Below are 18,413 nucleotides of genomic sequence, written 5' to 3'. Positions count from 1 at the left end.
ACTTAACTATTTCATAGTGGCTTTGGTTTCACTGCCTGCATTTTCCCAGGTATCACTGTATTCTCCATCTGAAATGACCCAGGACTTTTCCTGTTTCTCAGCAGTTTGGTTTTTTTTAAATCTCACCAGTCACATGATATATACAATGTTATGTCATGTTCCTCTAGTAACTGCTGGACCGCATTACCTTAGTGTAGCGAGTAGAGTTTGTCCAGACTGGGTTCACTTTGACTTTGCATGGAAACCTTGAGCCTAACACTGTTAAGTTATTGCACCTCACAGGTAATTAGGGGCTGTATGTGCTATCCTCATTTGTGGAAGAAGTGGCCATGGCACATGAGGAAGCAATGTGGCACTAACCAGAGTTTGATGTCATTCATTTTGTGAGCATTTGGACTTCGTTGCACAGCAAATGCAGGCAATAAAAGCCAGAAGCTAAAAAGCAAATTTTTTTTAAGGCAGTAATTCACAGTATTTGGTCTTCCATCAGAAAGAATAAAGTCAAGAAAACAGTAATTACTGGCAAGAGTTGGAAGTGCATCCATCGTTAAGCATATGCACTGCCAAGGCACAAATTCTCCACTCCTAAAAAAGTTCAGGTTACCCAGACAGGATAATTTTGTATTTTAGTTGCCAGTTTTTTAACACCCAAATGGTCTGTATACAGTTTGTGAGTGTGTGTAGGAGACCTAATTGGATGACCTAAAATAGCACTGACTCTTGAGCCCAGTATGAAAACGCTGGTTTATGCCCTTGTTTGTGCTGCTGAATTGGAGAGCAGTGTGTTTCTGGCACACTTGCCACACTGGCAATCACACTGGGCTATCTCATTGCTCACCCTGCATTACTTAAAATACATCTAGGTTATCCATTACTGGCAGCAATCCCAAATCTCTGTTTTTTGGTGATAGGAAATAAAATGAAAACACATTTCTAGCATTTGGAGAGGTGCTTGAGAAGTGCAGCTGCATTGAGAGCTCTGAGCAGAAGCTTGAGCTTTAGTATCTGCTGAGTTCAGGACCTGAATTTGCTACTAATTTCACAGTGGTTTTGTTTTTGCTGCCACTCAAGTGTGGACTTACGGTGAGCGTGTTCAGCGGAGACAAATGTAGACTCACCTCATGGTGTGGGGGCAATGTGTGTGTCTATGTGGGTGTCCAAGCCCAGACACAGATATTATCCATGGACCAAAGTTTTCTTCAGATGTTGCAGTTGAGTGAAGCATTTGTGGAACAATGTATGGACCATCTGAGTTGGCTAGGTGATACCCATATCCACAAACAGCCTGCAAGGGCATGCTATGGCCAGGCCAGAGGGCAGCAAGGGGAACAAAACAATGAGTCAGCATCTTTGTTTCTCTCCTTAAGTCCATGTCTTGGTAACCCATGGGCTTAGGTAGCCCTGGAGAAAATGCTTCTTCCTTCTTTTCACTAGTACTAATTGCTTCTCTGCTGTACAAAGAAAGATGGTGGTAAAGATTTCAGGCAGCATGATCCCTGTGCATGGGATGTGACTGAGAGATCACAGACCTTCTTTACAGCCTCCCTGTGTTGGGCCCTCCCATCCCATCCATGAGCCTGACTGACTGCTGCCTTTGTTTGGAGCCAATGCTCTTCTGTGCAGCTCTTGGCTTTCTGCAGATGTTGCAACTTGCCTGCAGTTCTGGCAGTTTCTGTAGGTAAGAATTGGGAATAAATAAAATACTGAATTGCAACACTGTGGATTTATGGTTAAATTCAGAAAGTATAGAGTTTTGGAATTCTGCTGAAAAGAATATTCCTTGCCTAGTGGAATGCATCCTTGAAGTCTGACTTTTCCAAATAGTGGTTTTCAGCTTGCTACATTTATTTAATATTCAGCAGCATAACTGCAGAGTCCTTTTCATGTTACAGAAGCACATACAAGAAACAGATCTCTGGAAGTTGTAATTCAAGAAGACTAAATATATATGGTTTTTGGGAGCTTTTTCCCATAAATTCTTACTCTATATACTATGGGTTAGAAGTCCTATGGCAGGGATCCCTAACTTGAAGACCAGATGTAAGTCTGGAATTGTCTTTGGATTTAGCTCTGTTTTAGTAAGATATGGAATCTTACAGCTGAGCTTCAGTGTGAGAGTAGTCAGTGAGGTCGATGGTTAACTTCCATAAACTACTTCACTATCAAGAGGGTTTAGATGCCCAGTGGAGTGCACAGCCTATTCCTTCAGCAGCTGGTGGGAGCCCGTGCAAAGTGTATCACCCTAGGGGATATCTGCCCAGAGCTGCCAGGGTGATCCCCACTTCCACCCCTTTCTGCAAAGCTCCACTAATGGAACCTGGAGGAGCCTGTCGTGCTCTGCCTGGAGTGACCCATGCCCCTGTGAGACGCAGCGCATCTTGGAAACGGGCTGCAGGGAGCGTGCCAGGGAAGCTGGAGAGGGAAGCTCCAGGCTTTCTTAAATGGAGAAACTTTTCATTTAATTTTCTTTGTTTCGTTATAACAGCTTAAAATAAAAAGCAGAATAGGAGTGAAAAATAAAACTTAGACAAATTGCTTCTCGACAGCTCTGTTTTACTCACTGATGTTCTGTAAATGTATCAAAGCTCTTTTCAGCCAAGTGCTTAAAAAACTCTCCTGTTTAAAGGTAGCTGTTTCAAGTGCCTGCTAAAGTAGGTTTTCAGACTACTTGCTTGCTTGCTTGCCCAATGGTTCGCTACAGGACTGCTGCAGAAATATGCATGGAGAGGAAAAGGGAGATCCCCTCTTTAGGTGAAGCTCCTGCAGCAGTAAGTATTAGAACCCTCAGAAGAAGTGGATGATGTCTAGCAGCAGCTGCTTTTAAAGTTCTTAAATAATAATTGACTACAACATGAGAGCAGTGAAAGTAAAAAGTAAAGAGAAAGAAAGAAAAAATGTCAGAGGCTGAAGAAAATTCATTCTTTTCATTTAGTTAATTTTTGGGCTACAGAACTGCATTAAAGATTTGTTTGTTTTCACATTGTTTTAGGTATGTGTTTGTGCATGCACACTTCTTTAAAATCCTGATATAGAAACAGAAGAGTTGTGTCTGTCCCTGCAAGTGCCATATGTTTATAGCTAAGTTATAAAACACTTCAAAGCAGGGGTTTATAATGAAAATAGTAACACATCCTTAAGCATGTTGATACTAACAGGCACCACCATAAAAGGGTTTAAAACAAACATCTGTCTTTTTTTTGGAAGAGGATATACTGGCTTCTGCCTGAAGTGAAGCTTGTAATTTCTGTTCTTCAAACCAATTCAATCTTCAATGGCGTCTAAGAAACCCTGGGTGTTGTCTGACACTTCCGTTGGTGCCAGTATATAGCAAAATAATGTATTTGATGTCCAAAAGCTTTTACAATTGCAATATAGAAATGACAGCCATTTTCAGAACATGTAATTTTTCCTCTGTGTGTGATACAGTGCATATTTTTCCAGCTTCTTCCCTACTTCTTATGTCCTGAAATAAATCCAAATGTGTAGCAACTGTTCTAGTTCTTTGTGTTCTGAGTGCAACCACTACACCTGCTTTTGTTAAAATTCCTCCGATGATAAACTTAGCTTCTAGACATTCATGTGTCTTACTCATTTTCTTACAGATTTAAGTGGGCTTCTGACTGTCTTGTAGGCAACAATATGCATTTAACAGTGGCTGTAGCCAAAACTTTCACCCATGCTGTTGTGAGCACTTTTGGAGTGGATCCTTCTCTTTTCCTAGCAAGCTGCTGCCAGCCTGGGACTGGAGCAGAGAAGCTGTGCAGCATTTCACAGCTGCTCAGGGGCATGAAGCTTCTCTGTCACACTTGAGATGGCAAAGCAGATCTGTAGCCTGCATGAAGTGATGCAGTTCAGACTCGAGCTGTGATCCCAGGGGATAACATACTCACTCTGCAAAGCAGCACAAGCAGCAAACAGCAGGGTTAAACACAGAAATGCTGCTATTCTGTTGGACATGGCTGAGCCTAGTGTCACTACCACAGTCTTTCCATTCTTTTGCATGATATGCAGAAACAACATATGTTTTTCAGTGGTTGGTTGTTGTGTTTCCTTGTTGTTCCCCATAGAGCGGGATGTTCTCTGTCACAGGCTCTCCTGGTCTGTGCCAGCAGCCCACTGCAGCCTGGTGCCCCAAGTGAACTATGTGGGCTGAAACTGTGTTGACTGTAGGGTGAAAAATATCCCTGAAGAGGCTCAAAGGCAAGGCAGGGAGTGTTCATGGTCAGCCTCTGGGGCCATAGGTAAATAAAAAGGGAACCATATTGCTTTGGGGTGAGATGCTCAACCAGCAACTGATGGGCACGAAGACACTGAAGAAATGCTTTCAAAAATAAAAAAAAGTAGGTTTAGATTAGATATTAGGAAAAAATTGTGAGGGTGGTGAGGCACTGGAACAGGCTACTCAAGGAAGTTGTGGATGCTGTATACCTGGAAGTGTTCAGGATCAGAGCAATCTGGTTTATTTAAAGGTGGCCTTGCCCACAGCAGAGGTGTTGAAACTCTATGATCTTCAAGGTCCCCTTTCAAAACAAACCATTAAAAAAAATTAAAAAAGAAAATCTCAGTGATAGAGAAAATAGAGTGACTTGTCTGTATCTTCTGAGCTGTAGTGTGATCAGTAGTTTTTACAACTGGGGCAGTAGAAAACCATCTAATATAAAATGGACTGCTTTCCCCTCTGATGGAGGTGCAGTATCACACAATTCCTTTCATATCTTTAGCAAATCTCTCCTGCCAACCTCCCAGAAACTTCCTAATTTTCAGCAGGCTCCAGAAGGCTCAGGGGAGGTGGGTACCGAATAAGTTGATGGACAGATTGGAGAACAAAGCCATCTTCAGAACCTCAGGCCAAGGACACGAGCTGCAAGCTGGGACAGCACAGCACAGCACAGGTTGATCTTGGGTGCCCTCAGTTCATGACTGTGAACAGCAGCTCTGTCCTTTCAATAAGCCAGACAGGGGCTCAGCTGCAGTACTTCTGGTTATGATTTCAGATCTATGTGCATGAGGAATGCCTTGGTGCAAACAATTAGGTGACAGCAGTAGTCTGGAGCATAACCTAGACAGTCTCTGCAAAACCATCATCTTCCTGAAAGTCTGCAGTTCATGCTTGGAGATCTAATACTCTTTCTTCTCCAAAAGGGCACCAGAACATTTAACTCAAAATCCTGAAGCTCCATGATCTTATTTATTAGGTTTTGCTTCTAAAGACTCAGGGTTTTTTTAGGTTTCCCTCTAACCTGCCTTCCTTCTGCATCAGTCCCAGTGAGAGATGACTTTGTCAGGTTTGGGCCCTATTCTTCACTCTAATGCTATCCCAGAGAGGACTCACAACATGTAACTCAGGTGGAAACAAAAAGCAAACTGTGCAATGTGTCCAGTCTTTACACATGGCTGTACTCTTGTGAAAGGTGGGTGTTTACTTCACTAAACCTCAGAACTGAAAATAATTATGAGATTTTGTTTTAGACTAATCACAAATACAGCAGTGGTGTGTTACCCAAATAAATCACTCATTGGAAGCTGCTTTGTGGCTTCCTTTGATAATTAATAATACCTGAATGGAAGTTGTCAGGTGAATCTTTTTATTACACTGGTGTCTTCTGAAGACCACAGTATGGCCCATGTCTCCTTGAATCACCTATGCCTTCAGAGTAGGTATTGGAATTGGCACAGAAATAAAAAGCTTTCTCCTATTTAAAACTATATGGCACTTCCCTGGTGGCTCCTTTCCGTCCTGAGCCTGTTACCTTTCCAAGGAAGGAGAATGGCTTCTGCTGAGCAGTATATTCTGGCTAATCAGTCTGTGTTTCACTGCACAGATAGTATCAATGTGGTAGCATATGAACCTCAGATTTGAATTGCAATAACAATTTATATAGCTTTTGGAAGGAAAATTAGATTATATGTTTATAATACTTGTGACTTTGATTACTGTCTTCCTCAGAGCAAAATTGGAGGGATTGGGAGCAGCAGGTTGTTTAACTTTCTGACAAAACTGGAGAAAATCAACTTTATCTGAATAGCATTGCTGTTAGTACTAGGTATGCTATCCATGCATTTTGGCTCCTCAACAGCGGGGCAGTGGATAAGCTGGATCCTATTATTAACTTGTCTCAAAGTACCATGTAAAATTAATAAGTATGAGAAAAAGTGCTTTCAGATCTTGAGAAAATTAAAGAGTGTCAGAGACAACATGGACTTAAATACGTAATGGGAAGTAAGCTGCATTTAGGGATTTCTGTAATAAAGATAATGGAATCCTGAAATGCAAGAGGGTCAGGGAGCTTTTGTTTTGATCTTATCTGTTCTGTAGAAACTGCTCTAATGATGGATATAGTCACAAACCATTGGTATCCTATTGTGTTGGCAACAGGACTCAGGTAATACTGATAGGAGCGACCTCTGCCTTGACCACATTCCCTGACTATGGCCCTCTGAGGTCTATTGTTAAAATGCAATTGGGAATTCAGTTTAAACACAGTCTGGGCTCAGTAAAACTAAGTGATGCTTCTGATTTAGCTGTACTGAGTGACTAACTTGTCTTCTAAACCCTTTTCCACTAGGATGACATAACAATAGTCTCAAAATGGCCTAGCTGAGGTAATTTCTTCAGATGATTTTGACTACTGTTTTCCTCCTGTGTGCCTTTCCAGAAAAAAACAAGTTTAAGTTCTTTCCTAAAATATGGAAATTTGTATGCTGCTCTCAGTTCATAGCAGAACTGACTGTGGAAAATAACTGCTATTGAGCAGCATTTTCTGAAAAGACAAAAACCCCCCATGGTTTGCTTTGTAGAGACTTTTTAATTAGCATAATTTAAACATATGTTTTGTTTTGTTTTTCCAGAATAGCCCTCTGTAATCTACAGGACACAGCAGAGGGCAGCCAGTCAGGGCAGTCTTAAGGTTTTAAGCTTTGGGAATTTTCCTGGCTTGAGTGCTGACAGGAATCTTTCAGTTGACAGCAAGATTGAGACATGAGAGAAGCACCTTGATACGGCTTCTAAAGAGATTAGCTGGAATGGAAATTTTCCTTCATCCTGCACTCTTTTGGCAAGTTTCTTACAGGTAAAGCAGATTTCTTACATATTATATTCAGTACTAAATATGGCATTGTAAACCAGAAACCTGGGGCAACTGAGGAATCTTGTCTGTTTGCTCAAAATGTCTTAAAGTCTGTTGACGTGAAATGTGTATTGTCATTCCCAATTCAAAAGTTTTCCAGTTGAAGTCACATGCAAAAGATACTGTTCCCAATAGTTATCCACACAGGAGCCTCTACTTTTCCCAAAAAGCACTACAACTCTCTCCTGAGGAAGCAGAGGCTGCCCTTAGTGATGACTTCTGAGGCAGGTGGTGGCGGATTGGAGGATGCTTTAGGTTATTTAATGCCCATTTTGCTGAAGCATAATCAGTCCCCAGGTGATCCTTCAGCAGTACCTTTTTTTAAGCTAGAGAACCATCAGTGTGACCTTCAGCTCATAAGAGTTCCCAGGATGAGATAAAGGGGTGTCTCTGTCACTTGGAGGTGTTATGCTCACCCATATGTGACCCAACAGCCAAGATCTTACAGGGAAAGGAGGTCGATTGCACCCGAGAGATTCCTCTCACAGCAGGAAGTCTACTAAAGAGCCATGTCCAAAGACCCCTAGGCTGTGTACTGGGACAGTGTGTAGTTTTGCTTTGTTATATTGATTCGGGAGTGATGTGAACTGTGCTCAGAAAAACCAAAGTCAACACAGGCTGCTGAAACTTGTATTAGGACTGGGGCAGTCTTACTGGCTTAACTAACTCATTTTTGCATGATAACCTCTATTGAGTGCAAGAGAATGAATTGCTTCTCTCTTTAATTATATTGATGTATGACTCCAGTTATTCCAGCCAGCCCTACCCAAAATGCAAGGAGGTCCTCCACTGATGTTCTTTTAATATGCAGCATGAGTAAAAATATTTATAATTGCCACAAACATAGCTTACAACTTTTTGAATGTTTGAATATTTGCACTAGCTTTATTTATTTTGGGAAACAAGGGTGAAATCACAGTCTTCAGCACAAACTACCAACAAAGTGGTCTTGCTCCATATTTACTCACATGATTACTTTGGTGCCTAAGTTCAACAGAACAATGAATAATTATTTCTATATAATGTTTCCCTTATTTTCAAATATTTTTCTACCTTTAAATGGGAAAGCAAAACCACTACATTCACAGTTAAGAGTAAATGAGCAGAATACATTATGCGTGGCACTGAAACAGACTGGTATTCATACATGAAATCTGAGATTCATGGTCTTTGTGCAAGACACATGCAGAAAACCAGACCAAATGCATCAACTGAAGTCACTGGAGAGCTGCATAGGAATTTGGAGTGGGGAAAAACGTAAACAATGTGTATTATTATTCATTTGTCATTTGCAGTTGAGGAAATTGAATGCCTCTGACATGTCTGAAGAAGTTCATGATTTATATGAAGAAGTGAAAGAACTATGAAGCCAAATAGTAATATAAACCCATGGGGATGTGTTGCTACAGTCTTTTACATAGCATTAGAGCCACTATAAGCAGTTGTACTAAGATAAAAATCCTGGCAAATATTTGGCAATAAATGCTTGAGATATGAAACTCTTCATTCTTTGAAGTCAAGAGACGTTAGTCTTGTCCAACACCATAATACTAAGAACTTCTACCTTTATATGAAAACCATTCCAATCCTCTTTCACCCTGTACCCATCCTCTTTTTGATGGAGGTTCCCTAGATGATAAAGTAGTATTCGCCACAGCACCTCAGCTTTGTGGACCTGTTGTTGCAGCATGAGAGGCCCTTGAATTTGCAGTAGGCATTGTGAGCTTTGCTTTTGACCCAGGAGAATACTATCATCACTCACTTTCAGTAGCCAATACAAAGACAAGTATTCCATAGAAACTGGCCAGATGGAACAAAGTAGCTTAAAGAAATAGTTGTTACCTATATTCAGTAGTCATTGTAGAAATGTAGAGAGCCTATTTGAGTGGTTGTTTTCCAAATATTACCTATTAACTTAATTTCTGCTTGCAAGCCTAAATAAGCAAACGTGTACCTTTCAGAACTGGGAATGGCAAATACTTCTGAGAGGCAGCATCACTTCAACAAATTATAAGTAGGCAGCCATTCATGCCTGGACTTGATCCTGTTCAATCTGACATTCATGGCATGAACACTCACTGTTAGCTTCCTCCTGCTGCATTGCAGGTTACTTGCTTTGCTTTGTAGACCAGGAATTCCATGCATTAGAGCATGAATGGAAAAAGGGGTGAGGGTTTAGAGAAAACTAAACCAAGAATTCACCTGTCATGGGTCTGAACTCCAGGAAGCACATGCTCTGCAAGTATGCTTGCTATGGCTTTCTAAATAGCACTCAAGCCACAGAGAATAGCTGGGTCAGACAAAAGTACGTGTCACTGGACAGGTAGTTTGGGGCTGTGTGTTATGTAACTACTCCAAAATTCAGTTTAGTCAGGAAAGTGCACACAGCAAGTAATATGGAATAGTGCTGTGAGGAGCCACGTGTCAGTGTGACCAGGGATAAACTCAGGTCTTTTTGTGAGGTTTTGTGGTTTTTTAAAATCCTCTTGCCATTTTAACAAAGACTTCCTTTATCTTTTAAATGTTTCTTTTTCGACAAGCACATGTCATTATTAATATTAGACCTTGCCATGGTACCCATCATTATTTTTCTCCCTATACCAGATGATTTTAGCAGCTAGCTAGCTTCAAGAATGAGGGTGTACACTTCACCTGGCTTTAGACACAACAGTTCCAAATTTCTGCACAATTCATGGTGCTGGGTTCCCATTCTGGGAACCAGAGTTTGGCCATACAAATCACCAACCATTAAAGCAGAGTTCAAACACAGCTTGGCAATACTGCTTATAGCCTAGAGTGAGCACAGCTGAAGCTCAGGCATGCCTAGTGAGTTATTCCTATGCATGCTGTAGGGAAGGCACATCTGTGTTTTGCAATGTGTGCAGCCAACTAGCTCAAATGACAAATAAAATGTTCCCTTTTACCTATTGCCAGTGAAGTCTCGGCAACCCTTCACAAGTGACTCAGAACCTACTAACATCTCTTTTCTGTGAGAAGAGTATAATGGCCTGGCTTTTCTATTCTCATTTTTTTCTCTACTTTTTTTCCCTTCCCAAATATTAGGGGCTTGCAATGCGGTATAATCACTTCCCAGGTGCATATCCCCTGTGCACAGTCTTTAGCATGATTCACATGAGGTTTGCTGTCCATTATATTCTTCATGGTTTCTCAACCGTTGAGGCATCTTTCATTATTTGCTGCTGAAAGCAGGATAGCCCCTAGCCTTCCTGCCAAAAGAGTTAATGTTTCTGAATGAGTCCAAGCTTCCCCTTTCTCACCCAGCTGGTTTTTCTGCTGTTGTGCTGGAGTTAGCAATTGCAATGGAGTTGCTTGCGGATTTCACTACCCTGGTGCCTTATGGGCTATATGCCACATACATTGCCTTTGAGTGCATGCATGGTAAAGATTTTTTGGGACAGAAAAGCCCTAGAAGGGTTCTGCAGAGACTGTGAGTGAAAACATAGATGAAAGTGTAAAAGCTGAATTGAAAGCACTTGTTTAAGCTCATGGAAATAAACATTTACAGCTTTTCTGACCTTTTCCTATAGATCATATCAAGCCCTTCATCAAGTTCACTGTGATTTAAAATTTAGAGCAATGCTTCCTTTAGGCTGTTACATTAAAGTGCAGATGTGAGTGAATGCTCAGACTCAATACCAAATTTTCCACCAACTTCCAAATTCTTAACCTGCAGGCAATTGCAAGAAGGTTGGCTGCACTTGCCTATTCATTGATCCCATACAGAGACTCTTTGTATGGAATGGCAGAGGGATGATGTAGTTTCCCCATTACGGCTTTGAAGTAGAGAATTTACTAATGATCTTTTGAGACCACGCTTTTGGCATGTTTTATTCTAGTCTTTACTTTCCAGGATATTTTCTTATTTACTCTACTGAAATACTATCCACAAATAGGATAAAGAAATATTTCTTGCTGCCTAAAATTTATACTTCTGCTGCAACATTAAATATTCTGCATCTGTTCTTCACTTACACTACAGACGTGTATCACAATGACTTGCACAGAATCTCTTAGCAAGGGTGATGCAAATCAGATTTTGGCAAACCAGTTTTGACTTTAGTCAAGTAGGTAGGACAGAATTTAGGACTATAGTTTTGAAGGAACAGCTTACGTTGCTGCAGGCCCAGGGACAGGAGTAAGCATGTTTTCATGCTGTACTCTTGGGGAGAAAGAGTTTCCCCCAGCCTGAGATGCAGCTGCTCAGCCTGACTAGCAACACTGGCATTACTGGGCTACCCTGCTTTTGCAGCCCCAGCTCAAACTTCATCCTCCGCTTCTACTCAGCAATACTCTTTCCTGCTGAAAAGAATATTTTGTCCAAGAGCTCATATTTTTACTGCCAACTCAAATATGTAATTCTTGTGTCTACAGGGTCATTCATAGACTAGACAGCTGTGCTGCACATTCTTCAGTGACCATCGAGCCTCTGGCCCATCTCAGGCCTATTGGCTGTTTTGGCTAAGGCTGTGAACTCTGTTCCTGCTCTTGTATCATGTTCAGGACTGAGGAAGCTAGGGATATGTCCTGAATGTCTAATGGCATACATCATTTGTGTATGCCATTAAAAGGCGTACAGTGATGTAGTATGTTTATTATAGTTAATAATTTGTTGTAACAAGTAATGTAATGTAACAGGTTTACTGGTGTTTTTTTAGTCTAATCCTATTTTCTCATAGGTGTAGAAGCACGTGTGGTTGAACATCTCTCCACAAAGAGCAGAAATACAGATTCTTGAGACATTGAGGCAGGAAAATATTTCATGGATTCATCAAATGGCCATGCTACTTAGAGATAAGAACTTTAACTTCAAATCTTTGACCCCAGTCCCACCACCCCTCTCCTCTCTGAATGTTTCAGGAGATGGAAGTTTGTGGGTGGGTGTTGCCTCTTGACCCTTCCTGCAACTTCATTGTTACCAGAAAATCACACTGAATCACTCTGCTTGTGCCTCTTAGACATCCTGTGTTTCTTTAAACTTCCCAATTCCCTTTCTTTCTTTTCCTGCCTCCTCAGCCCCATCCAGCATTGCAGAAGATATTCTGAGGTTGCACTCCCCGCTGCACACTGGTCCTGCTGTTAGGCCACTGCTGTTAGGCCCTGGAATTTCTCTCCTTGCCCATAGTCAGCAGTCTTTGCTGGAACCCAGCTTTCTAACTGAACACTAGCCTGAGCTACAAAATTATGTAGAAACTTTCCAAAATCAGGCACATTTTTAAACCCTTTGAATTTATATGAGAATGAATCACAGAAAGAGTCATTTTGTTCTCATGCTGAATAGGGAACTGCATTAAAATTGGGAAGGAAAATGACTTGTAAAGCAACTTTATTTGTTTCATGTTAAGGCAGACAATGCAAGCTTTTTCAACTCCCCCTCTATTTTTTTTGCTTAATTTTGAGAAAAAGACACAATTCTCGTTCCCCCACTCCCTCCCAAGAAATCTTGTTTTGAGGTTGAATTAAACATTTAAATCCACTGTGAATGTTCCCTTACCAAAAACCGGTTTAACTGTTTTAGGTTGACTTGTAACAAAAAACATCTTCTCAGTGTCACCAATGAACTGACTGAATCCATAACTCATACAGCTCGAGGGAAAGGCCTGTTTTAAGTCCAGGAGTGGATAATTGTCTTGAGGCTGCATTTGACTTTGGCGATCCTTGTAGAGAGGACATTTGATCAGCTACAGCTTGGTGACATTGTCAAGTGCCCAGCCAGCCATGCTGGGGGCACAGGTGTGCTTGGCAGTGCCTGTTCATGTCCAGATCTTAAGCTCTGCCACAGCAGTCTCTAATGTCTGTGCCCAGGGCAGGGGAGCTATGGGTGTGGTGCTCTTCCCCAGAAGTGATGATCACTACCTCAGCTCCCACCCCACCAATTCTGCCACCCAAGGCAGCTCATCTGAACCAGGCCTGCCATTTGACAGAGCCCTGTGTTCATTTACCTGGCTGGAGCCTGCTGCTTCACTTCCAAATTTTATTAATTTCAGTGGATATTGTTGTCAGTTGTGCTTCTCAGCAGCTGGTGGGTTTTGCCCTACAGATGGGAAATAGGGGCATACAAGGAGCTGTCTTCAAATGAAAGCCTTGAGGGGCCTGAACTTGGGAGCAGTCCTTTGCATTTGTGTTTTGAAACCAAGTGCAGGTGGCAATTCAAAAGCATCTGCGTCTATGTGCACAGGGTTGTGTCCCAGGACTTTTCTCAGTGAAAGGAAAGTGGCTAGAGTGGCTGGAACCTGCACTGCTCAAGAAGCTCCTTAGTGCTCATGTCCCCAGCTAAGCAGGAGAACATCCAGGCCCGGATGCGTATTTGCATTTTAATGTTGACACACAATACATCTCAATGCCAGCAAAAAGCAGGAGGAATGTGCTTGAGGTGATGCATTTGAGCATCCTAGGAGGGTGGCAAGTAGCTGGGTGGGACTCCTCCAGCTGACGGGAGATCTGAGCTCTGTGTTGCCAACAAATTTAACATGCCTTGTAATGTCACTGTAGCTTCATCAGCAGAAGTTATGTAACTTGTGATTGTCCTGTTGTTCCCAGGCCCTGGAGAAGGGATTTCTTCCACCGTCTCCAAGGCAGAATGAGGAGTGGTTTGGGATGCTTCCTATGCCCTTCACTCCCCATTTTTACTGGGACACTTATCTGAAAGGGGTCCTTGGCCACAACAGCAGCTTTGGGGGGTCACTGTATCTCCTGGCTCTTGCTCAGTGGTAGCCCTGGAGAAGGAATCAGCTACTACCATGCTTACATTACACTGAGATTTTAGGTCTGTACAAAAAGCAGCTAAGTCTTGTAAAATTTGAATAATTTTGTCAAGCACATGTTTAACTGAGGTTATCAAACTTATTCTCCTGGTTCTTGGGAGATAGGGGAGGGCAACGTGGCCAGAGAATGACTCATTCCATTCTCTTTGAGGAAGAAATGAGCCAAGTTGAACCTCTCTCTCCAGGAGATTTACTGTTCTTCTGAAGGACAATAAGCAAAGAGAAATCCAAAGTGCAGAAGGGAAGATGTAAGCCAAGATGGAGGAAAACATAGAGGCAGAAGGAAGGACTGACTGCCATAAAGCAAAGGTATGACTGTGAAAAGAAACCCACCCAATGACAGAGGGAGCGATACCAGGAAATCTCTGTGGATATGGATTTGCTGCAAGGGCAAATCACTGATTTGCTCTGTTCCTCTACAGCTCCTTCTGCTGCACAGTGTTGTCCTCATGTTCAATATTTCTTGTTCAGTGGATACTGCAGGTAAAGGTAGACAATGGAAGATATGTGTGAGTTCAGTTATTCAAGACAGAAAGACTCACACCATATTGTACCTTGTAGTTCAAATGAGTCAAGCACACTCGGAGAAAAAAATTCAGACAGAATTTTCAATATCTCTTTCTCTCTGTCACTGTCTGTTATAATTGGATGTTTTGGGTAACAAAGCACAGGATATAGTGCAGAAACCACCATAATTTTTTGAGGCTAAACCGCTGCTACATACAAAAACAATAACTTTTATAAGATACATGGGATCTTGCACAGGTTTTGGGTTTTGTCATGCTCCACTCTTTTGTTGCTTTTTATAATATAAAAGTACCTATCAAATATTGCTTATACTTCTTCCTCTCTATAAAACTTACCTTCACACCTTCTCCCTGGCATTTCCTCACCTTTGGCTTTTCTGTTTCTATAGCAGCTCTTGAAGACCTTCCTCCTCCTCCCAGAAAGGTATTCGTTGCAAAGCTAATCTTACTTTTTCATTGGAAAGGTGAAGGATGACCTCATACCTTTCTTCGTCTCTGGCCTTGGAGTCCTCCCCTGTCCCCTTCAGTGCACGCAGAGCTGGAGGGAGGCAAGGTTCCTGTCAGGTCTTCTGAGGCCCCACAATATCCTGCACTTCCCCCCAGCTGCCAGGGAGAGTCACAGATAATTATATCCAGAAGAGGGAAGTAATTGAAAATAGGGCCAAGGGGCCAGATACAGAGCTTGGGACTTTTGTATATGCCATACACTATCTAAAGATCTAGGTAAGATCTAGGTGTCCATCATGGGCAGGCTGTTTCAGAGTCAAAACAGGACCTGCTTGGACAATTAATGGGAAGGGTAACACAGCTCCAAATTTCCTACACTGGCTAAGCCCAATCAGGAGTCAGTTGGAGGAGATATTAAGGCAGATATTCTCCTTTCGACCTGCTCCTCCCCAGTGCCTGAATCAGAGCTGTATTCTGGCTGTTCCACATCCCCTCAGGCCACAGAGAGCTGTGACCTCCTTTGTCCTGGAGTGAGCAGGTCTCGCTGCTTAGAAGGTGTTTTTCACCATGCCAGTGACAGTGGCTACCCTCTGCCACTGTCTCCTTACTGCAGCTCAGAGGGTTTCTCCAGAAAAGGGCCTTGGGCTTGGGTCTAGGTCTCCCACCAAACAGGTTACAAAGTTACAAAATCAGATTTTCTTTGTTTTTAGTAGTTTTGGTAGTTTGATTTTTGGTTTTTTGGTTGGTTGGTTGATTGATTGGAATTGGGTTTGGTTTGTTGGCTGTTGGTTTTTTTTGGTTAGGATTTTTTTCCTTCTTTTGTGTGTTTTTGTGTTTTTTGCTGTTTGGGTTGGTTTTTGGTTATTGTTTTTTTTTTCGTTTTTTTTGTTTGGTTGGTTTTGTTTTGTTTTTGTTTTGTGGGTTTTTTTGTTTGGGGTTTTGGTGTTTGTTTGTTTTGTTTTGTTTTGTTTTGTTTTGTTTTGTTGGGGTTTTTTTGGGGTTTTTTTTTGGTTTTTTTTGTTTGGTTTTGTTTGGTTTTGTTGTGGTTTTTTTTTTGTCGCCAGCCACCAGCTTCAGGGAACTCATAATTTTGACTCGTAAGAGGAAAACTTTCAAAGTGTAGTGTAAAGGATATCCCTACTTGGAAGACTCAGATGGGGAGGAATGGACCTGCAGGAGCTGCAGGGATGTAACTGCATTGCCTTCAGGCTGAAAAGGAAGCTGATCACAGATTTCCCATTTCCTAGGTAAGCATTCTGCCACAAGGCTAAGAGCTGACTTTATTTATTTACCTACAGTTGCAGTTTTGTTTCACATTTTATTGATGGCACATGTAAACACATAACATTTATTCTCTTAAGAATGTACAAAGGAATTGGAAATGTTATAGGTATTGGTAAAAAGTGCATGTGACTGATTTTTCTCATGTTTAAAACATGCAACTTGAAAATACTTCCCAGTCTGGGGATAAGAAATTCTATTTTACTTTGGTGACCAATCACACAGTCCAGCTATTGAGCAGTAGTTGTGGCACAGCATTCACAAGTAAGTACGCAGTCTGCAAGATGTTCCCATGCATAATTCAGTGAATAATTCTAAATAATGAAAACACTGAAATCTGTGTGCAGATGTAATATGGGGGACAAAATTAAATGTGTTATTTAATAGAAAAAGCTGACCTAGCTCTAGTGGAGACCAGCATCAGCCGTTCAGAGACCTGTGGGTCTATGTAACATGAATTTATTGTGCACTAGCAGCAGTAATCCAAGCCCAGCAATCGCTAGTGGATGGTAGGTATCATTCACAGTGATGAAGCAGCTTCCAGAATACGCAAGCTTCACCCACAGGCTACCTTCACTGTAGAGTCACCTTCTGAGTGATTTCCATTTCCCAGGTCGGCTCCCTGGGAGCCTGGGAACCTGTTGGCATGGCACCCGCCGGGCGTCTGCTGCGCGCGGTGACCCTGGCGGCGGCTGCGGGCGCTCTGCCTCCAGCCTGGGCCCCCCTCACTCTGCCTCCTGTGCAGACCAGCCATGAGTTAGCGGCAGCACTCAGCTCATAATCTAAATCGATCCTTACAGACAGTTGTAGGTACTTACATGTGTCAGTCTGGGGATGTTAGAGCTTTGCATGTGCTTGGTGGTTTTACTCTGAGCTGTACCCTTATTCAAATACTGCAGGGTCGTAACATTCAAATACTGCAGAGCAATAACTCTTTCATCCCTTAAGGCACCCCTCAAAAGACCCTTGAACCATTGAGGCAAAAATAACTCATGACCAACGCCTTCTTGGAATTTCATTTGCTGTATTATGATCTAGAGGAGAGGGGCTAAAGCTCACAGCTGTTGTAGCAAATTTCCTTGTTGCTTTCAAAACGTTCCTACAGATGCAAGGCAAAATTCAGGAAAGTTACTGAAGAGCAGTGGGTAGTGACAGCAGATTTAGATGTAAACAAGAAAAATCAGACCCTGGTAAGACGTTTGCCAAGCCATAACTTGTCATAAAGCTAAACACAGGTAAGTGAATTGAAGTAAAAAGCTGCACATGTTTTTATTGATTTTTGATGCATTGTTAATTTTGTCCATGCAGGCAGTGTATTTCAGGCTGCAATTAAGATCTGGCAGTGGAAAAAAGAACAATAACAAGAAATTGAATCAGTCACTTGTTTGAAAATAAGATAAAAGCAATGGTATGGAGAGAAAGGAAGGAACTTGCGAAAGATCTACTTACTGCTTTATTTTCAACATTCAGCTCCTTAGTTTTAATGGTGCTTAAAATACCAGTCACAAGTCATGGCTCTGAAGGAAAACACAATGTTTTCTGATGATTCAGAGATTTATTTTAAAGGCACCACAGGAAAAGAACGTCTCATGAGGTTCAGCAGGTTTGAAATGTTGTACAAGAACTCGGAGTGAAATTGATCTAAAACATGCAGTAAATGGATTTACAAGTCTTATTGACTATCCTGCTGAGTTGCTGCTTCCAAAAAGCTCTGAACTGCAAGTCTATAATAAAGGTTTTCCTTTCAGATATTTAGCCTGCACAATCTGCTGAAATTCAGAATTGATACAGGCTTTTATATTTTTGGAAAAATGCAAGGGGCAGGTTGATGCAGTTTTCCTTTTCTCAGGCTTTGGTGATCTGAAATCATAGGTGTTTCAGAGTATCCAGGTTGTTTTTATGAATGTCCTTGAACTTTTGGGATGCTGTAGTATATAGCACACTTTATTTTACTTTGGTTGTTAGAGAACTCCAAAACACTGTGGGTGCATAGCTGTTAGGCTTGATTCAAAACACTTCAGAAATCTGGATCAGGTTGTGTTTTTACTAGAACCAAAGAGTTGGATGGGAAAAGCTGGATGATTTTGTTTCCCCTCCTCCAACCTCCAGCTTTTTCCTGCTGTGAGCAAGTATGCTTGTTATCTGAATGTGTGTTGTCACAGGCTGCAGTGCCATGCAGTCACCATGGGATCTTTTATGCCCATGCCTGCAAAAGACATGTCAAAATGAATAATTGTGTGCCAAGTGGT

Source organism: Molothrus aeneus, chromosome Z (genome assembly GCF_037042795.1).
Source record: "Molothrus aeneus isolate 106 chromosome Z, BPBGC_Maene_1.0, whole genome shotgun sequence".
Classification (NCBI taxonomy): domain Eukaryota; kingdom Metazoa; phylum Chordata; class Aves; order Passeriformes; family Icteridae; genus Molothrus; species Molothrus aeneus.
The sequence above is the reverse complement of the archived record's forward strand: the minus strand, read 5'-3'. Positions refer to the sequence as shown.